Genomic DNA, 13608 nt, shown 5'->3' with positions numbered 1-13608 from the left:
AGCCACAGAGGCACCAATCTGATGCTTGGGCTTTAATTAAAACTTGCTCCCTGTTAAAAAGCTCCTATTGTTCTTTACATTTAAATAGGATTCTTCTTAGATCTTTAACAAGACCACAGAGGAGTAATAAATCTAAGTAATTGTCCTTATTAAGAAGAGATTATTCTCACAAGACTATAACAGTCACCAAAGTAACTAAAGCCATTTCCAGGTAGCACTTAGAGTGTCCTCCTCCCACCCAAATACAGAAATGCCTCGTTAGTCACTTTCTTTGCAGCTCAAATTAAATTAGATGGCATTCTGTTTATTTTTCACACCTTTTGCTAACAGAAGAGGATTTTCCCTTTGATGATATTAATCAGGAAACCTCAAGTCCAATTGTGCTGAGTTCATGGGATAGAGATGACCTCTTCTTCTTTCCTTCTTTCCTTTCTTCCTTCCTTTTCTCCTTCCACAACTGATGCCTGAGTTCTTGCTGTGCCAGACACTCTGCCAGGCATTAGTGAGTGGTTCAAAGATGAAAGACATAGTCCCTTGGATTGTATATTATCCATTCATCTAATATTAACTAAACATCTTCGAGGTACAAGACACTGTAGTAGGGGCTGAGTTTTTAGAGGGGAAAAAAGCCAGACACAGTTCCTGCCTTGTTGGAACTTGAAATGTTACAAAAATGTAGACGTCAACCCAATGATTTCATAATTGGTTAATTGCATCCGTGGCAAAAGTTATGAAAGAGGGGACAGGGTGCTGTGTGATCATGCTCATGTTCCAGGGAGTTACGGAATTAGCCTATCAGAATTAGCCACTTAGTTTTTCTGTGACCTCTGCTCTCCTATCATACAAAACCGCCAGGGAAGATTTCTCATTTCCCAAGTTCTAGGTAAGCAGTGGCTCCTGATGTTTTCAGCTTTTATTTAAAATCCATGTTTTAAACTAGCCTCCCTTGGTTAGAGAAAGCTTACTTAACATGTCTAGAATAGAGTCATCAAAGAAAAAAAGGCAACAGACCAAAACACCCATCACAACTGTATTTCATAGACATGTGCTCAGGTGTGCGTACCTGTATACAGGTGAACTTGCCAAGAAACAGATCCCCTAAGGAGCTAGGGGAGGGGGCTTTACACCAAAAAAGGCAAAGTATTGTTTGCCAACCTATTGGCCCCAGTCTTTGTTTTCAGATCTGGAAGGCACAGCATACATCAGTTCAGCTCTTATTCACACTTCGTGTTGGGTATACTGTGACTTCTTGTTTGTGAATTGCTAATATGAACTGAGAAGTCTGTTTTCTCCAAAACTGCCAGCAACACACAAATTGTGGGTATTACTTGCAAAATTCATTCTCAGTATACAAAAGAGAAACACCCTAGAGCTGCACAGAGATGAAAGCTGAAAGCTTGCCGTCCAAAATAGAAAATATTCATCGTATGACCAAATCAAGGGCTCTCTTTCATCCACCCATCAAGTCCAAAAGTTTTCTTGAGAAACAAGATCAGTAGTTCCATCTGCCGGGAAGTCTTGCTTTGTGCCCATCACTACCTTTGGGGATTGCCCAGGGGCTGATCTGGACTTCAGTGTTGCAGACTCAGTGCTTTAACAACCCACCAAGAACAGATCCTTTTTCTTGGGGGTAGAGATTCATTAGCCAAGTAGAGAGACTGAAGAATAAAGGCAATTTGCTGGGTCACTAGTCAGCAATGAGAAATAACCTCCATCAGGACCCCTGTGCTCAAAAGTCCCCATGACTAATATGTTCTTTTCCTGAAGGTAGACTCAGAGTCATGAGCAGAATTGCCAGGCCAGGGGGGCAGAGGGGTGGGGTGGGTAGAGGAAGGGTAATGGGATCAGAAAAAGAAGGGATAAATGACTTGACTATGAAATCAAATGAATATAGACTGATGCTTCCATCTGGCAAATGGATCTAGAACTAATTGGGGCTTGAAGACTAGAATTCAACTGGTCTCAACTCTCTGTGTTCATCTTCACATCACAGATGCCTTTGTAAATGAGACCCAGTGACTCAGTTTATTCAGTTAGACCCCCTTTGACCTGGATGAATCTTTCCCAAATAGCACTTTGCCATGCACATTAAAGTAACTGAGAGAGTAGCTTCACAAGAGCCTTGTTGAGGCCGTAAATATAAGGCTGTTTCCTCTTTACCAAAGAATAGTGTTTCAGGAAAAAAACCCATCTCGTCTTGTATTTGAACATATATGATATGTATAATAAAGTTAAGAATCAGTAATTGAATAATTCCAGAACCATGACCTCAATGGGGTAAGAATCCTTTCCATGACTTCCTATTGCCTCCAAAAATACTGGTTTTTGGAAGAAATGGGTATAATATTGGCTGTCTGGAGGAAATGAGGGAGAGAGGTTTCTAAAAATAGTTGAATTATGTAAACAAGGGGGGAATAGAAAGGCATTGAAGACAAACATACCTACTTCATCACTTTGGGATCCAGTCTCAATCCCCTGCACTGGCATTCAAGGCCCTTTGCTTATGCCATCAGCACATGCCCTTGATTCTCTCCTTTTTCCAGTCTTCCAGCGCTGACGAGCTGCTCTTCTAATGGATGTAGTCTTCTCTTGTGTATGTTACACTTCCCCTGCATTGCTGGTGGGGTTTTACATTGCTAGTAGGGTCTCTCCTTCATGTGACTTTGCTTCTCTCTGATGTTGATCTTATTGTTTGGTACTCGAAGGGCAGCCTTATTTCCTGGTTCTTGGGGGTGTGGGGTGAGGTTGCAGGGAGTACATACTGAAGCCCCAACTATACAAATAAAGCCTCTATCATCCTAATATATTTCTAACTACTGACATGAACAAGGTTTGGATTTGGGCAGGCACCAGAATGCACATGTATGAAAATGCATGTACTGTCATCTCTACTTTGAGATCCTCTAATGGGAAAATCCTTTTGAATGAAGATGTGATGACCTAAAGTGGCAAAGGAGGACACTTGCATTTTCTCTAAGCTTAATAGAATTTATGATTGTAACTTTGTGTAGGATGAGTTTGGACAACAGATGTTCAGTGAAGAATATTTGCAGATAATGATCAGAAAACTATCAAGTGCTATATAGATCTAACCATATATTTCCAGTCAGGAAGAGAATAATGCTTTTAAAGCCTAAGACAGACCTGTAATTCAGGATATGCCACATATTCTGGGCTTATTTATGGGTCGACGAAATAATAGGGTGGATTTGTCTTTCTTACCAGTTCCCTTTACAGAATTCTTGCTGCATATGTCATTACATTGCTTGTATTATTAGATCCATTTCTTGACAAGCAAAGAAGCTGTCCCCCCCATGTGCTCCTTCTTCTAACACATACGGCTGTCACGTGACTCAGAGTAGGAGAGGGGAAATTTAGAACACTTGCCTCAAAGGGTCTCTGGCTTAATGACTGACTAGCGACATATAAGAAAAAAAAAAAAAAAAAGCCTGCTGGATGAGATAGAAAAATCCTAGAAAGAATGGAAAATGACTTTTTAGTTTTAAAATTGTCTGCAATGGAAATGGCTCCCCTCTCATGTGTGGCAGAGGCTGTCGGTGCTCATTCAGATCCCGGGTGTGTATGCCAGGCATTTGGGGCCTGGCTCCTAAAATGCCCAGCAAGGTCTTCCCTGGTCCCTCACCTTTGCCATCTCTGTGCCTAGAACAAAGGACTCCGCTATGTCAGAGCCACACACGATGTTAGGAGCTGGAACCCTGACCTCATGACTTCAAGTCACACAACCAGCAACATGCACGTTGGACTTTGTGTGAATGAAGAATAGCTTTCATTGTTTGTTGTGTTAAACCCCTGAGATTGTGTAGCTGTCAGTTATCACACTCACCTAGCCCAACCTATCAGAAGCAGGCAAACCCAGTGAGTAATATGTTACCAAGGTACTCCATGGATTTCATCATCAGGCACATGTATCCTCCTTGTTCTGATGTATGAATGCAGATGCACCTACAACCCAGGTCACTTTTTCCCTGGGAATCCAGCCAGCTCCCTACTTTGCAGCACATTTGTAAGTGATTTTCTTATGAAATAAATATTCCAGATGGAAAGCCCCATCAGACCTAATATTGCACTCAAACTTAACCTGGGGCCTATTCAAAATAGGCTCTGCTTTAAGGCTGGGTCTGAGTCTGAGCCGATGTCCTTGAGGAGTAGCCAGATCAAAGTTTGGACCCAAGTGTAAGCCAGTGCCTGGCACGTATTGGAATCTCCACAAACATTGGTTGAACAGCGAGATCGTGAGGTACAATCAAGAAACAATGTCAAGGGTTAGAGGCTGGTAGAAAGTACAGTGGATGCCTGGGTGGCTCAGTCAGTTAAGCGTCTGACTTTGGCTCAGGTCATGATCTCACATTTCATGAATTTAGCCCCGCATTGGGCTCTGGCTGTCAGTGCACAGCCCACTCTGGATCCTCTGTCTCTCTGTCTTTCTGTCTGTCTGTCTCTCTCTCTCTGCCCCTCCCCCCTGCCTCTTTCTCTCTCTCTCTATCTCTCAAAAAAAAAAAAAATTAAAAAGTACAGTGGAGGGGCACCTGGGTGGCTCAGTTGGTTAAACGTCTGACTTTGGCTCAGGTCATGATCTCACAGCTCGTGAGTTCAAGCCCCACATCAGGCTGTGTGCTGACAGCTTGGAGCCTGGAGCCTGCTTCCGATTCTGTGTCCCTCTCTCGCTCTGCCCCTCCCCTGCTCATGCTCTGTGTGTGTGTGTCTCTCTCTCTCAAGAATAAATAAACATTAAAACAATTTTTTTTAAAGTACAGTGGAGCAGGAGGCAGCAGTCTGAGAATGGAGTGCTACCTTGGCAGGAAGGCTTGCATGGTGTACTGAGCTGCCTAGAGGTGCATGTTTTCTTTAAGCCCAAGTTGAGGTTCACAGCAAAATTAGACAGAAAGTACAGATAGTTCTGATATGCCTCCTGCCCCCCACATGCTAGTCTCCCCCACTATCAACATCCCCCAGCAGAGTGGTACATTTGTTATAACTGATGAGACTACATTATACGCCATCATCACTCAAAATCCATAGCTTATATTATAGTTCACCCTTGGTGTTGTACATTCTATAGGTTTTGGCAAATGTATAATAGTTTCACTGCCCTGAAGATCAGAGGTACATCTTTATAGTGGACACAGGTAAGTGGCTTTGTCCACGGCTTTCTCTTCTGAGGCATTTTCCCAGCACACAGCCAAAAGACCCCCACGAATTCTTCAGAGATCCATGTGGGAAAAGAAAGCCCACCTAGGATCCTGGCAGATGTGCATAGAGAATGTGGCTCCATTCCCAGCATTCTCTGGAGTTTAGCTTGAGACAATAATAAGAATCCTATAGGATCAATGATCTCACTCGTTTGGACTACAGTAAATCTCTCCTATATTACTGCTCAGCCTCTGAGAATATTATATTGGGTCTCATTTTATTAAAGAATGTCGTGCATACCCAGAAGTCGCTATTTAATTTTTAGCTGCAAGATACAATTTTGAAAAACCATTATCTAGAAAGTGCAATAATCAAACAATACAATCATGAATGTTAAACCTCCTTGGAATATTATTTTAAATGCTTGCCTGCTGGAAGCAAGAGTTGACAAGGAAGTGTGTGACTTGGTCGGCTTTCTAATTTGTCAAAGCATCTACATTTTCCAACAAGATATACTTGTTAAGATATGTTTTTTTTTTTCCCCCTCTGGATGATTGTTTTGAAACTATCAAAAATGCAAAATCCTTAAATAAGGAAGATAGATTTGCATTTTCTATTCATTCCTGCCTTAGATGTAGGATTAAATCACTTTAAGAGACACAACTGAATCTTTTCTCAGAGGAGCCAGACGGTCCACATACATCACCAATTGCCTCTGAGTTTTCTGGCTGCTCTGTGAGATCAGACTCGTAAATTTTGTGACATATGGAAAATATCAGAAAACCACAGCATGCATTTTAAAAGGGTCCAGAAAGCAGGACTCATGCTATCGTGATACATCCCTGGTAATTCACCATTGTTCCCATCACCCGTCCCTGACTCTCTGTGGAGAGGACCCAGTGGGTATTTGGCCAGGAACTGGGAAACTCAGGGGTAATCCAGTTGTTTGGGGGGGTTATTCCCCTCTCCCCACCACATACTCCCCCCCCCCCACCTCTCTCTCAGCACATGTTTCTTTGTACCATAACCCACATGTCTGTCTTTACTATTGGTGTTTAACTGACAGAGGCCAAGGCCTAGACCTTATTTTCCTTATATGCCCTGAACTTAGAGGTACTCAAATCAATGAATGTGTCCACCTGCTTGGGGAGCCTGGGGATGGAGCAGGGATTGACCGTAACTCCTACCTTCTTTTATGCACACTAGCTTCACGGCCTTAGGCAAGGTACTTCACCTTTCTACACCTCAGTTTCCTTGTCTGTAAGATGGGAATGATGATGATGTCCACCTCCTCGGAGGCTGTGACTGTTGGAGGATTTATACATGTATTATACTTAAAATGGTATCTTGCAATCAATAAATCTTAGCAAACAAAATGAGCTCTCAAAAAATGTGAGCTGTCCTTATCAGTCATGATAAATGTCATTCCAAATGGCCAGACCCCCCTTGACCTTCCCACATTGGCCCAGGGTTCTCTTCCAAGTGTGCAAGTGAAGGCGATTGGATTCATTTGGAGGAGTGATTCACTGGGGCCGTCAGGGATGTTGCTGAACAGAGATGGGGGTGTTTTCCCTGGAGTGGCCTACCTTGGCTGTTTGAATGACCCAATAGTAGGAATTCGTCAACATCTGCTCGAAAAAAGAAGACCCTAAACACAACCTTCACACTTTTCCCAGACCCCGTCCCTAAGGGGTCCTTGGATGACACTGGAAAGGGTGGCAGAGTCCAGACCTGACCTTGGCCGGCACTTCAGGCTCTAATGTGCCTGAAAGTCCACAGGCCCAAGAAGGACTCTGAAGGGAAGTGGGGGGTGATGATCCATGAAAGCAATAAGTTCCACCCTGCAGGGAGCATGGGAAAAAGTCCTGGCCACCGGCTGAGGTTAGTTGGTACCTCAGAGGCAGAAACTATGAAACCTCAAACGTGTAGGCAAAAGGAAAAGACGATGTTTGGAGGAGAGGGAGAGGCAGTGGGTGGGGAGTGGATAGAGCTGGAAGGCTGTCCTAGACACAGAGGTGGTTCTCCATCCTCAAACCTGCCTGGCCCTCTAAGCAGGGGGCTGTGAACTGAGGAAGCAACATATCTGGGTGTTATCTGGCGGCTTTAGGGAATGGAGAATAAGAACGAGCCTCCCCAGAGCCATTTTCACTGGAGACTCTCCCACAATGGAGAGGCCCTCATCCATAAGGGAAGAGGTTTTGTGATGTCGGCCCTGGGTCCACAGATGGGTGATTCAGAAGCAGGTCCCAACTCTCTGTCTACCTGTTTGGGGCCTTTGGGTGGTCACTTTGCCAAGCTGAGACTCGCCCCTCCTGTGAAATGGAGTTAATATGCCTCCTTCACAGAGCCATTGTCCATCTCTAACGAAATAAGGCTTGGGGCACCTGGGTGGCTCAGTCAGTTGAGCCACCGACTTTGGCTCAGGTCATAATCTCACGGTTTGTTAGTTCAAGCCCCGCATCAGGCTCAATGCCGTCAGTGCAGAGCCAGCTTCTGATCCTCTGTCTCCCTCTCTCTCTCTCTCTCTCTCTCTGCCCTTCCCCCACTCATGCTTGTGACGTGTTCTAAGAGCTATAACATGATAGATTAATAACAGGCATTTCACTTATAATAATCAGTATTTATGATGGTTTAAAGAATCCTGGGTGGTAGAACTGAGCCAGGTTTGGTCTTTAGAACCAGCAGCCATGGCAGCAATGAAGGGAGAGTCCCCCTGGCTCTGATGCCCTTTTCCAACCTGCCCTCACTCCCTCCTCTATCCTCCACAGCCTGGCTAAGACTGGCAATATAGGGTGGCAGTTGAAGGTATGGGGGACCAGACTGCCTGCATTTGAACCCTGTCTCTGTTACTGAGTAGCTTCATGTCCTTAGGCAACATATTTAACATTTCTATATCTCAGTTTTCTTGTCTATAAATGGGGACAATAGTGGCATCTACCTCATAGGATGGTTTCTTGTAAACACCAAATGGTTTATTACATGTATTATACTTAAAATGAGAGCTAACAAAATGAGTGTGCAAATAATGTGAGCTGTCTTTATCAGTCATGGTAATGTCATTCCAAATAGTCCAACTCCATTGACCTCCCTCATTCGAAGAACACTGGGACCTCTCCACTCTGGTAGGCCACTGGGAAGCTGGGAAGAAAAACGTTAGGAATTTCTGCAAACGTGAAAATATCTAAGGAGAGAGAAGAGGGGCTGTTTGCAGATCATGCGTAGCTTATATGATTCACTCAGAACCAAAACTGGAGCTGTCGCCTAATGATCCAAGCTGACCCGCCACAGAGGGAAGCTATGATCCTCTACCATCTTGGATCAGTGGGACCAGTTCTCCTCTGTTCCTCCCATGCACCTCCGGTGAAGAATCATACACTTTAAGACTGGAAGGGAGGTGCCTGTGTGGCTCAGTCAGAGGGCTCTTGACATCAGCTCAGATCATGATCTTTCTGTTGGGAGATCAAGCCCTACATTGGACTCAGCCATGGTCATGGAGGCAGATGAGGCTGGAGTCAGTGGAGGCAGATGAGGCTGGAGACCAGAGGGTATGGGGCTTCGTGTGCCTTGTTAAGGATTTGAGCTCGGAAGATGGGAGCCACAGCAGTTTTGGGCAGAGGAACTATGCAATCAAATGTGTAATCTGGAGAAGCCATTCAGGGGCTGGCGGGGTGGAAAGTGAGTGGGGGTGGGCAGGCCTGGAGGAGGTTGTCCAGTTAGCCACCTGGAGGCTTGGTCCTATGCCTTTTCCTGGTTCCCTGGTGAGCAGTAGGACTTTCCAGAGACCCAGGGCACCAGAGTCACACTGACATTCTACATGTTGCCAGCAAACATCCACCAGCATGTCCCCCCCACAGTCCCTGCCACCATGTTAACTGTTCTCAATCATCCAGGTATTTCCCTCACCCAACACAGCCCATGTACTTCAGGTGGAAACTTGACTGCTCTCCTGGGGCATGAAGCTTAGGCTAAAGTGAATGATGCAACTCTATCCCCTGGTCACAGTGTTTGCTTTAAGAATGAGCAAGTGATTCAACTCAGGCCACTGAGACCCAAGGCAGTAATTTTGGGGGGCTCCAGAAGGTGAAATGTGCAGATCTGAGGACTGCAACTGCTATGACTGTTTTCTAACATAAGGGAAGGAAGCCCTAGGATGAAGCTGGCCAGGAATAGCAGAAAATATCAGAGAAACAGACCCAAGGCCTTGATGAGGGGGTGAAGCCAGATCAAACCAGACCTGAAGCACATCTCTCTCACCTCAGAACAAACCTCTGGACTTTTCAATTACATGAGCCAATACATTCCCTTTGTTTTACATACTTTTTTCCCTTACTTACAAAGCCCAGGGGCAATAATCTAGGGCACTGTGGCCAAAAGTGAGCAGCTTAAACATGTAAAAAAAAAATCACTAGGAATTTTTCCTGACATCATTTTAGAAAACTTAAAGATTGCTTCAAATTAAAACCAGTTTGCAAAGCTCTCTGCTGCATGGGAGTTTCCTCTTAAATCCACTTTTCTGGGTACCCCCTAAAGCGGTGGTGCACTGCCACCTGCTGGTCACAAAACAGAACCTGCCCCAGGAAGCCTGAGAAGCTTTAATGCTGGAAAAGGTCTTAAAGATCAGGGTGGGAAATAGGGAAATGCTTTCTCTGCTAGTGTATATTTCTGAGCTGTCTGAGTTTTGATTCGTATGTGTTATTTTTATAGTCAGAAAAAATCTAGATATTTAAATTGGGAAATACAGTATTTCATTATCTTGTGATGTTTATCATATCTAGCTGCTTCATCGATCCCTGCTGTTTGCTTTAAAAGCAGCAGTTACAACAACCACACCACATCAAAAACCCTTCTCATTCTCTTTCTCTGCCCACCTGGAAACACACACACACACGCACACACGCACTCGCTTTGCCTTTATTACTTCTGCCTGAAGCACCAGCCATTTCTTCACTCCTGCTTCCAGCCAGCCCATTGCTAGCCTGTTAGATCTTCTAGGCAAAAGGCAGACCCCAGTCCAATGTCTCTCTATTCAGGAAATGCTTATCATGCTCTCCAAGTATTCTTCTTAGAGTGTCCCTCTAGGCTTGACGCCAGGAGCAGCCACTAACCCTGGGAAGCACCGGATTTGACAGCAGCTCGCTCTAAATATTCTCTTTGCAAATCCTCCTGGTCTTTTCCTAGTGGTTAAGGAATTTAAGACTTGTTTTGCCCTGTTCTTGATACTACTTTGAGGTTTCTGCACAGTGAATCCTTTGGAATTTAACATCATGGAATTTAGTATTCATGCCTCAGCCAAAACTGAGATAATAAGAATCCCATCATAAATGCTGTTACAATACAAATTCCTCCTGGCCTCCATTTGAAGCGGACCTGACCAGCACCAGGAGACTAGCAGTAGCCTCAGGCTACCAGCAGGTGGCACCCCAATCAGCCTTAATTGGGGGGCTCCTCCTAGGACTACACCAGGTGCCAGTAGCCTCCACCATCATCCTTCTGGGCAAACCCTCCCTCCTCTACAGCCCCGCTTCAGCCTGCCAATCTGTTCACCTAATTGTTACTCGAGCTTTGGCTTCTCTTCTCCAGTGCTCTGAAACTCCCACAGAGGCCTAGTTCCTTGCTGGCTCCCTCCCCTCCAGGATCTTTTCCTGTGTTGACCCAACCCCAACCCCTCCAGGGCTGGCTGGGGCTGATTTGGCTGAGCACTTTCCTCATGGACTTCCATAGACATATTCTGCTTTGCATCAGAACATTATATGACCATGCCCTCTTGTATGAAGCTTGAATTTTCACGTTCCTAAGGACATGGCACCCTGGACTATAGCCTCATAGGAGTTTGCCCTATGGCCAAGCTAGTTTTCCCTGGCCCCTCTCCAGCTGGTCCAGGAGCCTCTTCCTCTTTGAACCAGTGGTGAGGCTGTCCCCCTCCCCCCCCGCCCCCCACATATCCCCAATACATGTGTATTTACAGCCCCAGGCCTGCAATGTCCCATATGATCTGGCCTCACTCCAGTCACATCTCTTCCTTCCTCAGCCTTCCCCACAGACTGCACTGACATTCCTTCTTTCCTTAAAAAGATATGTTCAAAGCTGCAGAAAGCAAGCTCACACCTGCCTCAGGACCTTTGCACTACTGTTCCCTCTGCCTTCTGCACTCCCACTCATGCCCACCTCTATCTTCCCATTCAGGTGTCACCTCAAATAATGTGTCCTCAGAGAAGCCTTCCCTGACCATTCTATCTAGATTGTCAACTGCCATCACACCCTATGCTCCTCCCTTTCTTCTGAAATTGTCTCCTGTACTTTCTGTTTACGTGTGTATTGTCATCTAGTCAGATAACAAACCCTACCTAGAATGTAAGCTCCATGAGGATGAGTACCTTGTCTGTCCTGTTCACTGCTGTATCCCCAACATCTAAAACAGAGCATGGCATTAGTGGGGACTCCATGTTTCTTAAGGAAGGAATGAAGTGTGTCCCAGAGCCACCCTCCTGTAGTGTCACATCCCCGGAACCTACAGTTGAGTTCATCTGCATGACACAGTGCCACAACATCTGCATCCATCGATGGTTCTTGGTGGCCACCCCCTGCTTGGTAGAACCTCGAGTGGCCCTTCGAAGCCAACTTTCCCACAATTTCAAGTTTTCGCCTTTAGCCCACAGGCTGCCAGGTGGTTTCTGACACTTTCCTCTGGTCCAGTTCCAGGTGGAGTGTCGGCTGCTGAGGTTGCTGGGGTCCACAAGCCCCATGAAGGTTCCCAGGCCCTGCCACAGCTGCCAGCCCCCTCACATGTCCCTCCACGTTGTGCGATGTCATCTTTTGCTGTGTCACAGCTCTGGGTATTAAGGGCTCAATGACACAGACAAGCCCCTCTCCTCTGCCCTCGTGTTAGCCTTCTCTGTGTGACCAGAATGTCCTTCCATTTTGTCCGTCTCTCATCCTTTTGGAATCAGTATTAATGATTGCCATGGTCTGAATGTGTCCCCGCCCTTGAATTCCTATGCTGAAATCCATCACCAAGGTGATAGTGTTAGGAGGTGGGGCCTTGGGGAGGTGATTAGGTCATGAGGGTGGAACCCTCTTGAATGGGATTAACACTCTTATAAAATACTAGTGCTCTGTAGGATATAAGTTCTATCCCGCCGACCACGCCCCCTCCAGCCCCATCCACCATGTGAGGATACATGTCTGTGGCCTGGAAAAAGGCCCTCACTGACCATTCTGGCCCCCTGATCTCACACTCCCAGCCTTGAAAAATGTGAGCAGTAACATTCTGCTGTTTATAAGCTCACCGGTCTGTGGTATTTTGCGACAGTAGCACTAACGGACCAAAAGAACAACCTGTGTGAAACTGGCCCTGCATCTGGGGCCGGAGACGCTGGCACACTTCCCTGCCTGGGGCTGCAGCACCTTACCTTGATTCCGACCTCCTCTCTCCCAGCCTTCTCACTGCTCCTGCCTCCCAAGCCCCACGTTGACCTCTGCTGGCCGGTTACACCAGGGCTTGTGGCATCTCTATGCTAGGGGGTCTGGGGTAAAGCGTACCTGGGCTCAGAACGTGATTTCTCCACTCGCTGTCGCTGTGGGACCTAGGGCAAGAGACTGAGCCTCTCTGAGCTTCTGTTGCCCCTTCTGTAAAATGAGGTCGATAGAAGCATCTGCCCCATAGGGCAGCGGTGAGGCTCAAAGGAGATAGACGGTGCCAGTGAAGCACTCACTAAAGAGCCTGGCACAGAGCTAGCATTCCATAAATAGCAGCTATTATTAACTGCGTGAACCTAGACTGCTCCCAATGTCACTGTCATTTCTCGGCAGAAGCTACATTTAAAGACAAGAACTAATTTTCCTTAATTTGTATTCCCAGCACTTCGGATGGTGTTTGATACACAGTGGGTGCTCAAGTGTTTGGTGAAGTTATTTGAGAACATTAAATTCTTCTCATGTAGATTTTATCTTTGTTAAGGATAAAAATTACACACACACACATATATATGCATGATTTTTTTATTGTGGTAACATATACATAAAATTTACCATTTTAACCGTTTTAAACTGTACAATCAGTAGCATTAAATACCTTCACATCGTTGTGCAACCATGTGTTTTGTTTTTTTTTTTCAATCCCTCACAGCCTGCACTTGAACAGTAACAGAAGCTGAGTCTACATAGACTCACTCAGTGCATGTGAATAAAGAAGTCTTTGTTCAAACAGCGACTGTGCCTGCCCCACCCCCACCCCCCCAGCACAATTCCTTGACACAATAGGTGCTCAATAAATGTAAAATGAACCACCAGCCAAAGTTGCACTCTGGCAAGGAAACTGGACAGGGCCTTAAGACATGTTTAGGGCTCACAAAGTTGTTTTTGTTTTGTTTTGTTATATATTTTTTAAGTTTATTTATTTTGAGAGACAGAGAATTCGAGCAGAGGAGGCACAGAGAGAGGGAGACAGAGAATCCCAAG

The sequence above is a fragment of the Panthera leo genome, chromosome C1 (genome assembly GCF_018350215.1).
Source record: "Panthera leo isolate Ple1 chromosome C1, P.leo_Ple1_pat1.1, whole genome shotgun sequence".
NCBI classification, from domain to species: domain Eukaryota; kingdom Metazoa; phylum Chordata; class Mammalia; order Carnivora; family Felidae; genus Panthera; species Panthera leo.
This window is presented reverse-complemented; position numbering follows the sequence as displayed.